Here is an 18,174-nt window from a genome sequence, read left to right as displayed (position 1 = left end):
TGTGCGTGTGTCTGGGGGGAGTATGTTGCATAGGTGTGCGTGTGTCTGTATGGGGGGAGTGTTTTGTGTAGGTGTGCGTGTTTCTGTGTATGGGGGGAGTCTGTCTGTTGTGTAGGTGTGCGTGTGTCTGTGTGGGGGGGAGTGTGTTGTGTACGTGTCTGTGTGGGGGAGGAGTGTTGTGTAGGTGTGCGTGTGTCTGTGTGTGGTGGGGGAGTGTATTGCGTAGGTGTGCGTTGTCTGTGTGTAGGGGAGTGTGTTGCGTAGCTGTGCTTGTCTATGGGGGAGTGTTGTGTAGTTGTCCGTGTGTCTGTGTGTGGGGAGAGTGCTGTGTAGGTGTGTGTGTCTGTGTGGGGGGAGGGTGTTGTTTAGGTGTGCGTGTGTCGGGGGGAGTGAGTTATGAAGGTGTGCGTGTGTCTGTGGGTGGGAGTGTGTTGTGGAGGTCTGCGCGTGTGTGTGGGTGTGGAGTGTGTTGTGTAGGTGTGCGTGTGTCTTATGTGTAGGTATGCGTGTGTATGTTGTGTACGTGTGCGTGTGTCTGTGTTGTGTAGCTGTGCATGTGTCTGTTGTGTAGGTGTGTGTGTGTCTGGGGGGAGTATGTTGTGTAGGTGTGCGTGTGTCTGTGTGTGGGTGGAGTGTGTTGTGTAGGTGTGCGTGTGTCTGTGTGTGGGGGAGTGCGTTGTGTAGGTGTCTGTGTTGGGGAGGAGTGTTGTGTAGGCGTGCGTGTGTCTGTGTCTGGTGGGGGAGTGTGTTGCGTAGGAGTATGTTTGTCTGTGAGTAGGGGAGCGTGTTGCGTAGCTGTGCTTGTCTATGGGGGAGTGTTGTGTAGGTGTGCGTGTGTCTGTGTGTGGGGGGAGTGCTGTGTAGGTGTGTGTGTCTGTGTTGTGTAGGTGTGCGTGTGTCTGGGGGAGGATGTTGCGTAGTTGTGCGTGTCTATGGGGGGAATGTTGTGTAGGTGTGTGTGTGTATTTGTGTGGGGAGAGTGTGTTGTGTTGGTGTGCTTGTGTCTGTGTGGGGGGGAGTGTGTTGTGTAGGTGTCTGTGTGGGGAAGGAGTGTTGTGCAGGTGTGCGTGTGTCTGTGTGTGGTGGGGGATTGTGTTGCGTAGGTGTGCGTGTGTCTGTGTGTAGGGGAGTGTGTTGCGTAGCTGTGCTTGTCTATGGGGGGAGTGTTGTGTAGGTGTGCGTGTGTCAGTGTATGTGGGAGTGCTGTGTAGGTGTGTGTGTCTGTGTGGGGGGGAGTGCGTTGTTTAGGTGTGCGTGTGTCGGGGGGAGTGAGTTGTGTAGGTGTGCGTGTGTCTGTGGTTCGGAGTTTGTTTGGAGGTGTGCGCGTGTGTGTGTGTGGTGTGTGTTGTGTAGCTGTGTGTGTCTGTGTGGGGGGAGTGTGTTGTGTGGGTTTGCATATGTCTGTTGTGTAGGGGTGCGTGTGTCTGTTGTGTAGGGGTGCGTGTGTCTGTTGTGTAGGTGAGCCTGTGTCTGTGTTGTGTAGGTGTGCGTGTGTCTGTGTTGTGTAGGTTTGCATGTGTCTGTGTGTGGAGGGGAGTGTGTCTGTTGTTTAGGTGTGCGTGTTTCTGTTGTTTAGGTGTGTGTGTCTGTTGTGTAGGTGTGCGAGGGTCTGTGTTGTGTAGGTGTGCGTGTGTCTGTGTTGTGTAGGTGTGCGTGTGTCTGTGTGGTTGGGAGTGTGTTGTGTAGGTGTCTGTGTGGGGGAGGAGTGTTGTGTAGGTGTGCATGTGTCTGTGTGTGTGGTGAGTGTGTCTGTTGTGTAAGTGTGCGTGTGTATGTTGTGTAGGTGTGCATGTGTCTGTGTTGTGTAGGTGTGTGTGTCTGTTGTGTAGGTGTGCGTGTGTCTGTGTGTGGTGGAGTGTGTCTGTTGTGTAAGTGTGCGTGTGTCTGTGTTGTGTAGGTGTGCGTGTTTCTGTGTGTGGGGGGAGTGTGTCTGTTGTTTAGGTGTGCGTGTGTCTGTTGTGTAGGTGTGCGTGTGTATGTTGTGTAGGTGTGCGTGTGTCTGTGTTGTTTAGGTGCGCATGTGTCTGTTGTGTAGGTGTGCGTGTGTCTGTGGGGAGTATGTTGTGTAGGTGTGCGTGTTTCTGTGTGTGGGGGTGAGAGTTTCTGTTGTGTAAGTGTGCATGTGTCTGTTGTGAAGGTGTGCTTGTGTCTGTGTGTGGTGGGGTGTGTTGTGTAGGTGTGCGTGTGTCTGTATGGAGGGAGTGTGTTGTGTAGGTGTGGGTGTTTCTGTGTGTGTGGTGGAGTCTGTCTGTTGTGTAGTTGTGCGTGTGTCTGTTGTGTAGGTGAGCGTGTGTCTGTGTTGTGTAGGTGTGCGTGTGTCTGTGTTGTGTAGGTGTGCATGTGTCTGTGTGTGGAGGGGAGTGTGTTTGTTGTTTAGGTGTGCGTGTGTCTCTTGTGTAGGTGTGCATGTGTCTGTGTTGTGTAGGTGTGCGTGTGTCTGTTGTGTTGGTGTGCGTGTGTCTGTGTTGTGTAGGTGTGCGTGTGTCTGTGTGGGGCGGAGTGTGTTGTGTAGGTGTCTGTGTGGGGGAGGAGTGTTGTGTAGGTGTGCATGTGTCTGTGTGTGGGGGAGTGTGTCTGTTGTGTAAGTGTGCGTGTGTCTGTTGTGTAGGTGTGCGTGTGTCTCTGTTGTGTAGGTGTGTGTGTGTCTGTTGTGTAGGTGTGCGTGTGTCAGTGTGGTGGGAGTGTTGTGTAGCTGTGCATGTGTCTGTGTGAGGGGGGAGTGTTGTGTAGGTGTGCGTGTGTCTGTATGGCGGAATGTGTTGTGTAGGTGTGCGTGTTTCTATGTGTGGGGGGAGTGTTGTTTAGGTGTGCGTGTGTCTGTATGGGGGAGTGTGTTGTGTAGGTGTGCGTGTTTCTATGTGTGGGGGGAGTGTGTCTGTTGTATAGGTGTGCGTGTGTCTGTTGTGTAGGTGAGCTTGTGTCTGTGTTGTGTAGCTGTGCGTGTGTCTGTGTTGTGTAGGTTTGCATGTGTCTGTGTGTGGAGGGGAGTGTGTCTGTAGGGGTGCGAGTGTCTGTTGTGTAGGTGTGCGTGTGTCTGTGTTCTGTAGGTGTGCATGTGTCTGTGTGGGGAGAATGTTGTGTAGGTGTGCGTATGTCTGTGTTGTGTAGGTGTGCGTGTGTCTGTGTTGGATGGAGTGTGTTGTGTAGGTGTCTGTGTGGGGGAGGAGTGTTGTGTAGGTTTGCATGTGTCTGTGTCTGGGGGGGAGTGTGTCTGTTGTGTAAGAGTGCATGTTTCTGTTGTGTAGGTGTGCGTGTGTCTGTGTTGTGTAGGTGTGTGTGTGTCTGTTGTGTAGGTGTGCGTGTGTCTGTGTGGTGGGAGTGTGTTGTATAGGTGTGCGTGTCTGTGTGTGTGGGGAGTGTGTTGTGTAGGTGTGCGTGTGTCTGTATGTGGGTTGTGTGTTGTGTAGGTGTGGGTGTTTCTGTGTGGGGGGGAGTGTGTTGTTTAGGTGTGCGTGTGTCGGGGGAGTGAGTTGTGTAGCTGTGCGTGTGTCTGTGGGTCGGAGTGTGTTTGGAGCTGTGCGCGTGTGTGTGTGTGTGGAGTGTTTTGTGAAGCTGTGCGTGTGTCTGTGTGGGGGGAGTGTGTTGTGTGGGTTTGCATGTGTCTGTTGTGTAGGGGTGCGTGTGTCTGTTGTGTAGGGGTGCGTGTGTCTGTTGTGTAGGTGAGCCTGTGTCTGTGTTGTGTAGGTGTGCGTGTGTCTGTGTTGTGTAGGTTTGCATGTGTCTGTGTGTGGAGGGGAGTGTGTCTATTGTTTAGGTGTGCATGTGTCTGTTGTGTAAGTGTGCGTGTGTCTGTTGTGTAGGTGTGCATGTGTCTGTGTTGTGTAGGTGTGTGTGTGTCTGTTATGTAGGTGTGCGTGTGTCTGTGTGTGGGGGGATTGTGTTGTGTAGGTGTGCATGTGTCTGTATGGGTAGGAGTGTGTTGTGTCGGTGTGCGTGTATCTGTGTGTGGGGGGAGTGTGTCAGTTGTGTAGGTGTGCGTGTGTCTGTTGTGTAGGTGAGCGTGTGTCTGTGTTGTGTAGGTGAGCTTGTATCTGTGTTGTGTAGGTGTGCGTGTGTCTGTGTTGTGTAGGTTTGCATGTGTCTGTGTGTGGAGGGGAGTGTGTCTATTGTTTAGGTGTGCATGTGTCTGTTGTGTAGGTGTGCGTGTGTCTGTGTGGGGGGGAGTGTGTTGTGTAGGTGTCTGTGTGGGGAAGGAGTGTTGTGTAGGTTTGAATGTGTCTGTGTTGTGTTGGTGTGCGTGGGTCCATTGTGTAGGTGTGCGTGTGTCTGTTGTGTAGGTGGGCGTTTGTCTGTATTTAGTAGGTGTGCGTGTGTCTGTGTTGTGTAGGTGTGCGTGTGTCTGGGGGGAGTATTTTGTGTATGTGTGTGTGTCTGTGTGTGGAGGGAGTGTGTTGTGTTGGTGTGTTTGTGTCTGTGTGGGGGGAGTGTGTTGTGTAGGTGTCTGTGTGGGTAAGGAGTGTTGTGTAGGTGCACGTCTGTCTGTGTGTGGTGGTGAGTATGTCGTGTAGGTGTGCGTGTGTCTGTGTGTGGGGGGAGTGTGTTGCGTAGATGTGCGTGTGTCTGTGTGTAGGGGAGTCTCTTGCGTAGGTGTGCGTGTCAATGATGGGGAAAGTTGTGTAGGTGTGCGTGTGTCTGTGTGGGGATAGTGTGTTGTGTAGGTGTGCGTGTGTCTGTGTGGGGGGAGTGTGTTGTGTAGGTGTCTGTGTGGGGGAGGAGTGTTGTCTAGGTGTACGTGTGTCTGTGTGGTGGGGGAGTGTGTTGCGTAGGTGTGCGTTTGTCTGTGTGTAGGGGAGTGTGTTGCGTAGCTGTGCTTGTCTATGGGGGGAGTGTTGTGTAGGTGTGTGTGTGTCTGTGTGTGGGGGGAGTGCTGTGTAGGTGTGTTTGTCTGCGTGGGGGGAGTGTGTTGTTTAGGTGTGCGTGTGTCGGGGGGAGTGTGTTGTGTAGGTGTGCGAGTGGGTGGGAGTGTGATGTGTAGGTGTGCGCGTGTGTGTGTGGGGAGTGTGTTGTGTAGGTGTGCGTGTGTCTGTGTGGGGGGAGTGTGTTGTGTGGGTTTGCATGTGTCAGTGTGTAGGGGTGCGTGTGTCTGTTGTGTAGGTGTGCGTGTGTCTGTGTTGTGTAGGTGTGCGTGTGTCTGTGTAGGGGGAGTGTTGTGTAGGTGTGCGTTTGTCTGTGTTGTGTAGGTGTGCATGTGTCTGTTATGTAGGTATGCGTGTGTCTGTGTTGTGTAGGTTTGCGTGTGTCTGTGTGGACGGGAGTGTGTTGTGTAGGTGTCTGTGTGGGGGAGGAGTGTTGTCTAGGTGTGCATGTGGTGTAAGAGTGCGTGTGTCTGTTGTGTAGGTGTGCGTGTGTCTGTGTTGTGTAGGTGTGTGTGTGTCTGTTGTGTAGGTGTGCGTGTGTCTGTGTGGTGGGAGTGTGTTGTATAGGTGTGCGTGTCTGTGTGTGTGGGGAGTGTGTTGTGTAGGTGTGCGTGTGTCTGTATGTGGGGAGTGTGTTGTGTAGGTGTGGGTGTTTCTGTGTGTGGGTGGGAGTGTGTCTGTTGTGTAGTTGTGCGGGTGTCTGTTGTGTAGGTGATCCTGTGTCTGTGTTGAGTGGGTGTGCGTGTGTCTGTGTTGTGTAGGTTTGCATGTGTCTCTGTGTGGAGGGGAGAGTGTCTGTTGTTTAGGTGTGCGTGTGTCTGTTGTTTAGGTGTGCGTGTTACTGTTGGGTAGGTGTGCGTGTGTCTGTGTTGTGTAGGTGTGCGTGTGTCTGTTGTTTAGGTGTGCATGTGTCTGTTGTGTAGGTGTGCGTGTGTCTGTGTTGTGTAGGTGTGCATTTTGTCTGTGTTGTTTAGGTGTGTGTGTGTCTGTGTTGTGTAGGTGTGCGTGTGTCTAGGGGGAGTATGTTGTGTAGGTGTGCATGTCTATGGGGGGAATGTTGTGTAGGTGTGTGTGTGTCTCTGTGTGGGGGAGTGTGTTGTGTTGGTGTGCTTGTGTCTGTGTTGTGTAGGTGTGCGTGTGTCTGTGTTGTGTACGTTTGCATGTGTCTGTGTGTGGAGGGGAGTGTGTCTGTTGTTTAGGTGTGCGTGTGTCTGTTGTTTAGGTGTGTGTGTGTCTGTTGTTTAGGTGTGTGTGTGTCTGTTGTGTAGGTGTGCGTGTGTCTGTGTTGTAGAGATGTGCGTGTGTCTGTGTGGGGGGGAGTGTGTTGTGTAGGTGTCTGTGTGGGGGAGGAGTGTTGTGTAGGTGTGCATGTGTCTGTGTGTGTGGTGAGTGTGTCTGTTGTGTAAGTGTGCGTGTGTATGTTGTGTAGGTGTGCGTGTGTCTGTGTTGTGTAGGTGTGTGTGTGCTGAGTGTAGGTGTGCGTGTGTCTGTGTGTGGGGGGATTGTGTTGTGTAGGTGTGCATGTGTCTGTATGGGTAGGAGTGTATTGTGTCGGTGTGCGTGTTTCTGTGTGTGGGGGGAGTGTGTCAGTTGCGTAGGTGTGCGTGTGTCTGTTGTGTAGGTGAGCGTGTGTCTGTGTTGTGTAGGTGAGCGTGTGTCTGTGTTGTGTAGGTGAGCGTGTGTCTGTGTTGTGTAGGTGAGCTTGTATCTGTGTTGTGTAGGTGTGCGTTTGTCTGTGTTGTGTAGGTTTGCATGTGTCTGTGTGTGGAGGGGAGTGTGTCTATTGTTTAGGTGTGCATGTGTCTGTTGTGTAGGTGTGCGTGTGTCTGTGTTGTGTAGGTGTGCGTGTGTCTGTTGTGTTGGTGTGCGTGTGTCTGTTGTGTAGGTATGCGTTTGTCTGTGTTTAGTAGGTGTGCGTGTGTCTGTGTTGTGTAGGTGTTCGTGTGTCTGGGGGGAGTATTTTGTGTAGGTGTTCGTGTGTCTGTGTGTTTGGGAAGTGTGTTGTGTAGGTGTGTGTGTCTGTGTGGGGGGAGTGTGTTGTTTAGGTGTGCGTGTGTCGGGGGTAGTGTGTTGTGTAGGTGTGTGTGTGGGTGGGAGTGTGTTGTGTAGGTGTGCGCGTGTGTGTGTGGGGAGTGTGTTGTGTAGGTGTGCGTGTGTCTGTGTGGGGGGAGTGTGTTGTGTGGGTTTGCATGTGTCAGTGTGTAGGGGTGCGTGTGTCTGTTGTGTAGGTGTGCGTGTGTCTGTGTTGTGTAGGTGTGCGTGTGTCTGTGTGGGGGGAGTGTTGTGTAGGTGTGCGTTTGTCTGTGTGGTGTAGGTGTGCATGTGTCTGTTATGTAGGTGTGCGTGTGTCTGTGTTGTGTAGGTTTGCGTGTGTCTGTGTGGACGGGAGTGTGTTGTGTAGGTGTCTGTGTGGGGGAGGAGTGTTGTCTAGGTGTGCATGTGTCTGTGTGTGGGGGGGAGTGTGTCTGTGGTGTAAGAGTGCGTGTGTCTGTTGTGTAGGTGTGCGTGTGTCTGTGTTGTGTAGGTGTGTGTGTGTCTGTTGTGTAGGTGTGCGTGTGTCTGTGTGGTGGGAGTGTGTTGTATAGGTGTGCGTGTCTGTGTGTGTGGGGAGTGTGTTGTGTAGGTGTGCGTGTGTCTGTATGTGGGGAGTGTGTTGTGTAGGTGTGGGTGTTTCTGTGTGTGGGGGGGAGTGTGTCTGTTGTGTAGTTGTGCGGGTCTCTGTTGTGTATGTGATCCTGTTTCTGTGTTGTGTGGGTTTGCGTGTGTCTGTGTTGTGTAGATTTGCATGTGTCTGTGTGTGGAGGGGAGAGTGTCTGTTGTTTAGGTGTGCGTGTGTCTGTTGTTTAGGTGTGCGTGTTACTGTTGGGTAGGTGTGCGTGTGTCTGTGTTGTGTAGGTGTGCGTGTGTCTGTGTGGGGGGGAGTGTGTTGTGTAGGTGTCTGTGTGGGGGAGGAGTGTTGTGTAGGTGTGCATGTGTCAGTGTGTGGGGGAGTGTGTCTGTTGTGTAAGTGTGCGTGTCTGTTGTGTAGGTGTGCGTGTGTCTCTGTTGTGTAGGTGTGTGTGTGTCTGTTGTGTAGGTGTGCGTGTGTCTGTGTGTGGTGGGAGTGTTGTGTAGGTGTGCATGTGTCTGTATGGGGGAGTGTGTTGTGTAGGTGTGCGTGTTTCTATGTGTGGGGGGAGTGTGTCTGTTCTGTAGGTGTGCGTGTGTCTGTTGTGTAGGTGAGTTTGTGTCTGTGTTGTGTAGCTGTGCGTGTGTCTGTGTTGTGTAGGTTTGCATGTGTCTGTGTGTGGAGGGGAGTGTGTCTGTAGGGGTGCGTGTGTCTGTTGTGTAGGTGTGCGTGTGTCTGTGTTGTGTAGGTGTGCGTGTGTCTGTGTGGGGGGAGTGTTGTGTAGGTGTGCGTTTGTCTGTGTTGTGTAGGTGTGCGTGTGTCTGTGTGGGATGGAGTGTGTTGTGTAGGTGTCTGTGTGGGGGAGGAGTGTTGTGAAGGTGTGCATGTGTCTGTGTGTGGGGGGGAGTGTGTCTATTGTGTAAGAGTGCATGTTTCTGTTGTGTAGGTGTGCGTGTGTCTATGTTGTGTAGGTGTGTGTGTGTCTGTTGTGTAGGTGTGCGTGTGTCTGTGTGGTGGGAGTGTGTTGTATAGGTATGCGTGTCTGTGTGTGTGGGGAGTGTGTTGTGTAGGTGTGCGTGTGTCTGTATGTGGGGAGTGTGTTGTGTAGGTGTGGGTGTTTCTGTGTGTGGGGGGGAGTGTGTCTGTTGTGTAGTTGTGTGGGTGTCTGTTGTGTAGGTGATCCTTTGTCTGTGTTGTGTGGGTGTGCGTGTGTCTGTGTTGTGTAGGTTTGCATGTGTCTGTGTGTGGAGGGGAGAGTGTCTGTTGTTTAGGTGTGCGTGTTTCTGTTGGGTAGGTGTGCATGTGTCTGTTGTGTAGTTGTGCATGTGTCTGTTATGTAGGTGTGCATGTGTCTGTTGTGTAGGTGTGCGTGTGTCTATGTTGTGTAGGTGTGTGTGTGTCTGTTGTGTAGGTGTGCGTGTGTCTGTGTGGTGGGAGTGTGTTGTATAGGTATGCGTGTCTGTGTGTGTGGGGAGTGTGTTGTGTAGGTGTGCGTGTGTCTGTATGTGGGGAGTGTGTTGTGTAGGTGTGGGGGGGAGTGTGTTGTGTAGGTGTCTGTGTGGGGGAGGAGTGTTGTGTAGGTGTGCATGTGTCTGTGTGTGTGGTGAGTGTGTCTGTTGTGTAAGTGTGCGTGTGTATGTTGTGTAGGTGTGCGTGTGTCTGTGTTGTGTAGGTGTGTGTGTGTCTGAGTGTAGGTGTGCGTGTGTCTGTGTGTGGGGGGATTGTGTTGTGTAGGTGTGCATGTGTCTGTATGGGTAGGAGTGTATTGTGTCGGTGTGCGTGTTTCTGTGTGTGGGGGGAGTGTGTCAGTTGCGTAGGTGTGCGTGTGTCTGTTGTGTAGGTGAGCGTGTGTCTGTGTTGTGTAGGTGAGCGTGTGTCTGTGTTGTGTAGGTGAGCGTGTGTCTGTGTTGTGTAGGTGAGCTTGTATCTGTGTTGTGTAGGTGTGCGTTTGTCTGTGTTGTGTAGGTTTGCATGTGTCTGTGTGTGGAGGGGAGTGTGTCTATTGTTTAGGTGTGCATGTGTCTGTTGTGTAGGTGTGCGTGTGTCTGTGTTGTGTAGGTGTGCGTGTGTCTGTTGTGTTGGTGTGCGTGTGTCTGTTGTGTAGGTATGCGTTTGTCTGTGTTTAGTAGGTGTGCGTGTGTCTGTGTTGTGTAGGTGTTCGTGTGTCTGGGGGGAGTATTTTGTGTAGGTGTTCGTGTGTCTGTGTGTTTGGGAAGTGTGTTGTGTAGGTGTGTGTGTCTGTGTGGGTGGAGTGTGTTGTTTAGGTGTGCGTGTGTCGGGGGTAGTGTGTTGTGTAGGTGTGTGTGTGGGTGGGAGTGTGTTGTGTAGGTGTGCGCGTGTGTGTGTGGGGAGTGTGTTGTGTAGGTGTGCGTGTGTCTGTGTGGGGGGAGTGTGTTGTGTGGGTTTGCATGTGTCAGTGTGTAGGGGTGCGTGTGTCTGTTGTGTAGGTGTGCGTGTGTCTGTGTTGTGTAGGTGTGCGTGTGTCTGTGTGGGGGGAGTGTTGTGTAGGTGTGCGTTTGTCTGTGTGGTGTAGGTGTGCATGTGTCTGTTATGTAGGTGTGCGTGTGTCTGTGTTGTGTAGGTTTGCGTGTGTCTGTGTGGACGGGAGTGTGTTGTGTAGGTGTCTGTGTGGGGGAGGAGTGTTGTCTAGGTGTGCATGTGTCTGTGAGTGGGGGGGAGTGTGTCTGTGGTGTAAGAGTGCGTGTGTCTGTTGTGTAGGTGTGCGTGTGTCTGTGTTGTGTAGGTGTGTGTGTGTCTGTTGTGTAGGTGTGCGTGTGTCTGTGTGGTGGGAGTGTGTTGTATAGGTGTGCGTGTCTGTGTGTGTGGGGAGTGTGTTGTGTAGGTGTGCGTGTGTCTGTATGTGGGGAGTGTGTTGTGTAGGTGTGGGTGTTTCTGTGTGTGGGGGGGAGTGTGTCTGTTGTGTAGTTGTGCGGGTCTCTGTTGTGTATGTGATCCTGTTTCTGTGTTGTGTGGGTTTGCGTGTGTCTGTGTTGTGTAGATTTGCATGTGTCTGTGTGTGGAGGGGAGAGTGTCTGTTGTTTAGGTGTGTGTGTGTCTGTTGTTTAGGTGTGCGTGTTACTGTTGGGTAGGTGTGCGTGTGTCTGTGTTGTGTAGGTGTGCGTGTGTCTGTGTGGGGGGGAGTGTGTTGTGTAGGTGTCTGTGTGGGGGAGGAGTGTTGTGTAGGTGTGCATGTGTCAGTGTGTGGGGGAGTGTGTCTGTTGTGTAAGTGTGCGTGTCTGTTGTGTAGGTGTGCGTGTGTCTCTGTTGTGTAGGTGTGTGTGTGTCTGTTGTGTAGGTGTGCGTGTGTCTGTGTGTGGTGGGAGTGTTGTGTAGGTGTGCATGTGTCTGTATGGGGGAGTGTGTTGTGTAGGTGTGCGTGTTTCTATGTGTGGGGGGAGTGTGTCTGTTCTGTAGGTGTGCGTGTGTCTGTTGTGTAGGTGAGTTTGTGTCTGTGTTGTGTAGCTGTGCGTGTGTCTGTGTTGTGTAGGTTTGCATGTGTCTGTGTGTGGAGGGGAGTGTGTCTGTAGGGGTGCGTGTGTCTGTTGTGTAGGTGTGCGTGTGTCTGTGTTGTGTAGGTGTGCGTGTGTCTGTGTGGGGGGAGTGTTGTGTAGGTGTGCGTTTGTCTGTGTTGTGTAGGTGTGCGTGTGTCTGTGTGGGATGGAGTGTGTTGTGTAGGTGTCTGTGTGGGGGAGGAGTGTTGTGAAGGTGTGCATGTGTCTGTGTGTGGGGGGGAGTGTGTCTATTGTGTAAGAGTGCATGTTTCTGTTGTGTAGGTGTGCGTGTGTCTATGTTGTGTAGGTGTGTGTGTGTCTGTTGTGTAGGTGTGCGTGTGTCTGTGTGGTGGGAGTGTGTTGTATAGGTATGCGTGTCTGTGTGTGTGGGGAGTGTGTTGTGTAGGTGTGCGTGTGTCTGTATGTGGGGAGTGTGTTGTGTAGGTGTGGGTGTTTCTGTGTGTGTGGGGGAGTGTGTCTGTTGTGTAGTTGTGTGGGTGTCTGTTGTGTAGGTGATCCTTTGTCTGTGTTGTGTGGGTGTGCGTGTGTCTGTGTTGTGTAGGTTTGCATGTGTCTGTGTGTGGAGGGGAGAGTGTCTGTTGTTTAGGTGTGCGTGTTTCTGTTGGGTAGGTGTGCATGTGTCTGTTGTGTAGTTGTGCATGTGTCTGTTATGTAGGTGTGCATGTGTCTGTTGTGTAGGTGTGCGTGTGTCTATGTTGTGTAGGTGTGTGTGTGTCTGTTGTGTAGGTGTGCGTGTGTCTGTGTGGTGGGAGTGTGTTGTATAGGTATGCGTGTCTGTGTGTGTGGGGAGTGTGTTGTGTAGGTGTGCGTGTGTCTGTATGTGGGGAGTGTGTTGTGTAGGTGTGGGTGTTTCTGTGTGTGGGGGGGAGTGTGTCTGTTGTGTAGTTGTGTGGGTGTCTGTTGTGTAGGTGATCCTTTGTCTGTGTTGTGTGGGTGTGCGTGTGTCTGTGTTGTGTAGGTTTGCATGTGTCTGTGTGTGGAGGGGAGAGTGTCTGTTGTTTAGGTGTGTGTGTTTCTGTTGGGTAGGTGTGCATGTGTCTGTTGTGTAGTTGTGCATGTGTCTGTTGTGTAGGTGTGCATGTGTCTGTTGTGTAGGTGTGCGTGTGTCTGTGTTGTGTAGGTGTGCATTTTGTCTTTGTTGTGTAGGTGTGTGTGTGTCTGTGTTGTGTAGGTGTGCGTGTGTCTGGGGGGAGTATGTTGTGTAGGTGTGCGTGTCTATGGGGGGAAAGTTGTGTAGGTGTGTGTGTGTCTGTGTGTGGGGGGAGTGTGTTGTGTAGGTGTCTGTGTGGGGGAGGAGTGTTGTGCAGGTGTGCGTGTGTCTGTGTGTGGTGGGGGATTGTGTTGCGTAGGTGTGCGTGTGTCTGTGTGTATGGGAGTGTGTTGCGTAGCTGTGCTTGTCTATGGGGGGAGTGTTGTGTAGGTGTGCATGTGTCAGTGTATGGGGGAGTGCTGTGTAGGTGTGTGTGTCTGTGTGGAGGGAGTGTGTTGTTTAGGTGTGCGTGTGTCGGGGGGAGTGAGTTGTGTAGGTGTGCGTGTGTCTGGGTCGGAGTGTGTTTGCAGGTGTGCACGTGTGTGTGTGTGTGGTGTGTGTTGTGTAGCTGTGCGTGTGTCTGTTTGGGGGGAGTGTGTTGTGTGGGTTTGCATGTGTCTGTTGTGTAGGGGTGCGTGTGTCTGTTGTGTAGGGGTGCGTGTCTGTTGTGTAGGTGAGCCTGTGTCTGTGTTGTGTAGGTGTGCGTGTGTCTAGGGGGAGTATGTTGTGTAGGTGTGCATGTCTATGGGGGGAATGTTGTGTAGGTGTGTGTGTGTCTCTGTGTGGGGGAGTGTGTTGTGTTGGTGTGCTTGTGTCTGTGTTGTGTAGGTGTGCGTGTGTCTGTGTTGTGTAGGTTTGCATGTGTCTGTGTGTGGAGGGGAGTGTGTCTGTTGTTTAGGTGTGCGTGTGTCTGTTGTTTAGGTGTGTGTGTGTCTGTTGTTTAGGTGTGTGTGTGTCTGTTGTGTAGGTGTGCGTGTGTCTGTGTTGTGGAGGTGTGCGTGTGTCTGTGTGGGGGGGAGTGTGTTGTGTAGGTGTCTGTGTGGGGGAGGAGTGTTGTGTAGGTGTGCATGTGTCTGTGTGTGTGGTGAGTGTGTCTGTTGTGTAAGTGTGCGTGTGTATGTTGTGTAGGTGTGCGTGTGTCTGTGTTGTGTAGGTGTGTGTGTGTCTGAGTGTAGGTGTGCATGTGTCTGTGTGTGGGGGGATTGTGTTGTGTAGGTGTGCATGTGTCTGTATGGGTAGGAGTGTATTGTGTCAGTGTGCGTGTTTCTGTGTGTGGGGGGAGTGTGTCAGTTGCGTAGGTGTGCGTGTGTCTGTTGTGTAGGTGAGCGTGTGTCTGTGTTGTGTAGGTGAGCGTGTGTCTGTGTTGTGTAGGTGAGCGTGTGTCTGTATTGTGTAGGTGAGCTTGTATCTGTGTTGTGTAGGTGTGCGTTTGTCTGTGTTGTGTAGGTTTGCATGTGTCTGTGTGTGGAGGGGAGTGTGTCTATTGTTTAGGTGTGCATGTGTCTGTTGTGTAGGTGTGCGTGTGTCTGTGTTGTGTAGGTGTGCGTGTGTCTGTTGTGTTGGTGTGCGTGTGTCTGTTGTGTAGGTTTGCGTGTGTCTGTGTGGACGGGAGTGTGTTGTGTAGGTGTCTGTGTGGGGAGGAGTGTTGTCTAGGTGTGCATGTGTCTGTGTGTGGGGGGGAGTGTGTCTGTGGTGTAAGAGTGCGTGTGTCTGTTGTGTAGGTGTGCGTGTGTCTGTGTTGTGTAGGTGTGTGTGTGTCTGTTGTGTAGGTGTGCGTGTGTCTGTGTGGTGGGAGTGTGTTGTATAGGTGTGCGTGTCTGTGTGTGTGGGGAGTGTGTTGTGTAGGTGTGCGTGTGTCTGTATGTGGGGAGTGTGTTGTGTAGGTGTGGGTGTTTCTGTGTGTGGGGGGGAGTGTGTCTGTTGTGTAGTTGTGCGGGTCTCTGTTGTGTATGTGATCCTGTTTCTGTGTTGTGTGGGTTTGCGTGTGTCTGTGTTGTGTAGATTTGCATGTGTCTGTGTGTGGAGGGGAGAGTGTCTGTTGTTTAGGTGTGCGTGTGTCTGTTGTTTAGGTGTGCGTGTTACTGTTGGGTAGGTGTGCGTGTGTCTGTGTTGTGTAGGTGTGCGTGTGTCTGTGTGGGGGGGAGTGTGTTGTGTAGGTGTCTGTGTGGGGGAGGAGTGTTGTGTAGGTGTGCATGTGTCAGTGTGTGGGGGAGTGTGTCTGTTGCGTAAGTGTGCGTGTCTGTTGTGTAGGTGTGCGTGTGTCTCTGTTGTGTAGGTGTGTGTGTGTCTGTTGTGTAGGTGTGCGTGTGTCTGTGTGTGGTGGGAGTGTTGTGTAGGTGTGCATGTGTCTGTATGGGGGAGTGTGTTGTGTAGGTGTGCGTGTTTCTATGTGTGGGGGGAGTGTGTCTGTTCTGTAGGTGTGCGTGTGTCTGTTGTGTAGGTGAGTTTGTGTCTGTGTTGTGTAGCTGTGCGTGTGTCTGTGTTGTGTAGGTTTGCATGTGTCTGTGTGTGGAGGGGAGTGTGTCTGTAGGGGTGCGTGTGTCTGTTGTGTAGGTGTGCGTGTGTCTGTGTTGTGTAGGTGTGCGTGTGTCTGTGTGGGGGGAGTGTTGTGTAGGTGTGCGTTTGTCTGTGTTGTGTAGGTGTGCGTGTGTCTGTGTGGGATGGAGTGTGTTGTGTAGGTGTCTGTGTGGGGGAGGAGTGTTGTGAAGGTGTGCATGTGTCTGTGTGTGGGGGGGAGTGTGTCTATTGTGTAAGAGTGCATGTTTCTGTTGTGTAGGTGTGCGTGTGTCTATGTTGTGTAGGTGTGTGTGTGTCTGTTGTGTAGGTGTGCGTGTGTCTGTGTGGTGGGAGTGTGTTGTATAGGTATGCGTGTCTGTGTGTGTGGGGAGTGTGTTGTGTAGGTGTGCGTGTGTCTGTATGTGGGGAGTGTGTTGTGTAGGTGTGGGTGTTTCTGTGTGTGGGGGGGAGTGTGTCTGTTGTGTAGTTGTGTGGGTGTCTGTTGTGTAGGTGATCCTTTGTCTGTGTTGTGTGGGTGTGCGTGTGTCTGTGTTGTGTAGGTTTGCATGTGTCTGTGTGTGGAGGGGAGAGTGTCTGTTGTTTAGGTGTGCGTGTTTCTGTTGGGTAGGTGTGCATGTGTCTGTTGTGTAGTTGTGCATGTGTCTGTTATGTAGGTGTGCATGTGTCTGTTGTGTAGGTGTGCGTGTGTCTATGTTGTGTAGGTGTGTGTGTGTCTGTTGTGTAGGTGTGCGTGTGTCTGTGTGGTGGGAGTGTGTTGTATAGGTATGCGTGTCTGTGTGTGTGGGGAGTGTGTTGTGTAGGTGTGCGTGTGTCTGTATGTGGGGAGTGTGTTGTGTAGGTGTGGGGGGGAGTGTGTTGTGTAGGTGTCTGTGTGGGGGAGGAGTGTTGTGTAGGTGTGCATGTGTCTGTGTGTGTGGTGAGTGTGTCTGTTGTGTAAGTGTGCGTGTGTATGTTGTGTAGGTGTGCGTGTGTCTGTGTTGTGTAGGTGTGTGTGTGTCTGAGTGTAGGTGTGCGTGTGTCTGTGTGTGGGGGGATTGTGTTGTGTAGGTGTGCATGTGTCTGTATGGGTAGGAGTGTATTGTGTCGGTGTGCGTGTTTCTGTGTGTGGGGGGAGTGTGTCAGTTGCGTAGGTGTGCGTGTGTCTGTTGTGTAGGTGAGCGTGTGTCTGTGTTGTGTAGGTGAGCGTGTGTCTGTGTTGTGTAGGTGAGCGTGTGTCTGTGTTGTGTAGGTGAGCTTGTATCTGTGTTGTGTAGGTGTGCGTTTGTCTGTGTTGTGTAGGTTTGCATGTGTCTGTGTGTGGAGGGGAGTGTGTCTATTGTTTAGGTGTGCATGTGTCTGTTGTGTAGGTGTGCGTGTGTCTGTGTTGTGTAGGTGTGCGTGTGTCTGTTGTGTTGGTGTGCGTGTGTCTGTTGTGTAGGTATGCGTTTGTCTGTGTTTAGTAGGTGTGCGTGTGTCTGTGTTGTGTAGGTGTTCGTGTGTCTGGGGGGAGTATTTTGTGTAGGTGTTCGTGTGTCTGTGTGTTTGGGAAGTGTGTTGTGTAGGTGTGTGTGTCTGTGTGGGGGGAGTGTGTTGTTTAGGTGTGCGTGTGTCGGGGGTAGTGTGTTGTGTAGGTGTGTGTGTGGGTGGGAGTGTGTTGTGTAGGTGTGCGCGTGTGTGTGTGGGGAGTGTGTTGTGTAGGTGTGCGTGTGTCTGTGTGGGGGGAGTGTGTTGTGTGGGTTTGCATGTGTCAGTGTGTAGGGGTGCGTGTGTCTGTTGTGTAGGTGTGCGTGTGTCTGTGTTGTGTAGGTGTGCGTGTGTCTGTGTGGGGGGAGTGTTGTGTAGGTGTGCGTTTGTCTGTGTGGTGTAGGTGTGCATGTGTCTGTTATGTAGGTGTGCGTGTGTCTGTGTTGTGTAGGTTTGCGTGTGTCTGTGTGGACGGGAGTGTGTTGTGTAGGTGTCTGTGTGGGGGAGGAGTGTTGTCTAGGTGTGCATGTGTCTGTGAGTGGGGGGGAGTGTGTCTGTGGTGTAAGAGTGCGTGTGTCTGTTGTGTAGGTGTGCGTGTGTCTGTGTTGTGTAGGTGTGTGTGTGTCTGTTGTGTAGGTGTGCGTGTGTCTGTGTGGTGGGAGTGTGTTGTATAGGTGTGCGTGTCTGTGTGTGTGGGGAGTGTGTTGTGTAGGTGTGCGTGTGTCTGTATGTGGGGAGTGTGTTGTGTAGGTGTGGGTGTTTCTGTGTGTGGGGGGGAGTGTGTCTGTTGTGTAGTTGTGCGGGTCTCTGTTGTGTATGTGATCCTGTTTCTGTGTTGTGTGGGTTTGCGTGTGTCTGTGTTGTGTAGATTTGCATGTGTCTGTGTGTGGAGGGGAGAGTGTCTGTTGTTTAGGTGTGCGTGTGTCTGTTGTTTAGGTGTGCGTGTTACTGTTGGGTAGGTGTGCGTGTGTCTGTGTTGTGTAGGTGTGCGTGTGTCTGTGTGGGGGGGAGTGTGTTGTGTAGGTGTCTGTGTGGGGGAGGAGTGTTGTGTAGGTGTGCATGTGTCAGTGTGTGGGGGAGTGTGTCTGTTGTGTAAGTGTGCGTGTCTGTTGTGTAGGTGTGCGTGTGTCTCTGTTGTGTAGGTGTGTGTGTGTCTGTTGTGTAGGTGTGCGTGTGTCTGTGTGTGGTGGGAGTGTTGTGTAGGTGTGCATGTGTCTGTATGGGGGAGTGTGTTGTGTAGGTGTGCGTGTTTCTATGTGTGGGGGGAGTGTGTCTGTTCTGTAGGTGTGCGTGTGTCTGTTGTGTAGGTGAGTTTGTGTCTGTGTTGTGTAGCTGTGCGTGTGTCTGTGTTGTGTAGGTTTGCATGTGTCTGTGTGTGGAGGGGAGTGTGTCTGTAGGGGTGCGTGTGTCTGTTGTGTAGGTGTGCGTGTGTCTGTGTTGTGTAGGTGTGCGTGTGTCTGTGTGGGGGGAGTGTTGTGTAGGTGTGCGTTTGTCTGTGTTGTGTAGGTGTGCGTGTGTCTGTGTGGGATGGAGTGTGTTGTGTAGGTGTCTGTGTGGGGGTGGAGTGTTGTGAAGGTGTGCATGTGTCTGTGTGTGGGGGGGAGTGTGTCTATTGTGTAAGAGTGCATGTTTCTGTTGTGTAGGTGTGCGTGTGTCTATGTTGTGTAGGTGTGTGTGTGTCTGTTGTGTAGGTGTGCGTGTGTCTGTGTGGTGGGAGTGTGTTGTATAGGTATGCGTGTCTGTGTGTGTGGGGAGTGTGTTGTGTAGGTGTGCGTGTGTCTGTATGTGGGGAGTGTGTTGTGTAGGTGTGGGTGTTTCTGTGTGTGGGGGGGAGTGTGTCTGTTGTGTAGTTGTGTGGGTGTCTGTTGTGTAGGTGATCCTTTGTCTGTGTTGTGTGGGTGTGCGTGTGTCTGTGTTGTGTAGGTTTGCATGTGTCTGTGTGTGGAGGGGAGAGTGTCTGTTGTTTAGGTGTGCGTGTTTCTGTTGGGTAGGTGTGCATGTGTCTGTTGTGTAGTTGTGCATGTGTCTGTTATGTAGGTGTGCATGTGTCTGTTGTGTAGGTGTGCGTGTGTCTATGTTGTGTAGGTGTGTGTGTGTCTGTTGTGTAGGTGTGCGTGTGTCTGTGTGGTGGGAGTGTGTTGTATAGGTATGCGTGTCTGTGTGTGTGGGGAGTGTGTTGTGTAGGTGTGCGTGTGTCTGTATGTGGGG

This window comes from Narcine bancroftii, chromosome 8 (genome assembly GCF_036971445.1).
Source record: "Narcine bancroftii isolate sNarBan1 chromosome 8, sNarBan1.hap1, whole genome shotgun sequence".
Taxonomy (NCBI): Eukaryota; Metazoa; Chordata; class Chondrichthyes; order Torpediniformes; family Narcinidae; genus Narcine; species Narcine bancroftii.
The sequence above is the reverse complement of the archived record's forward strand: the minus strand, read 5'-3'. Positions refer to the sequence as shown.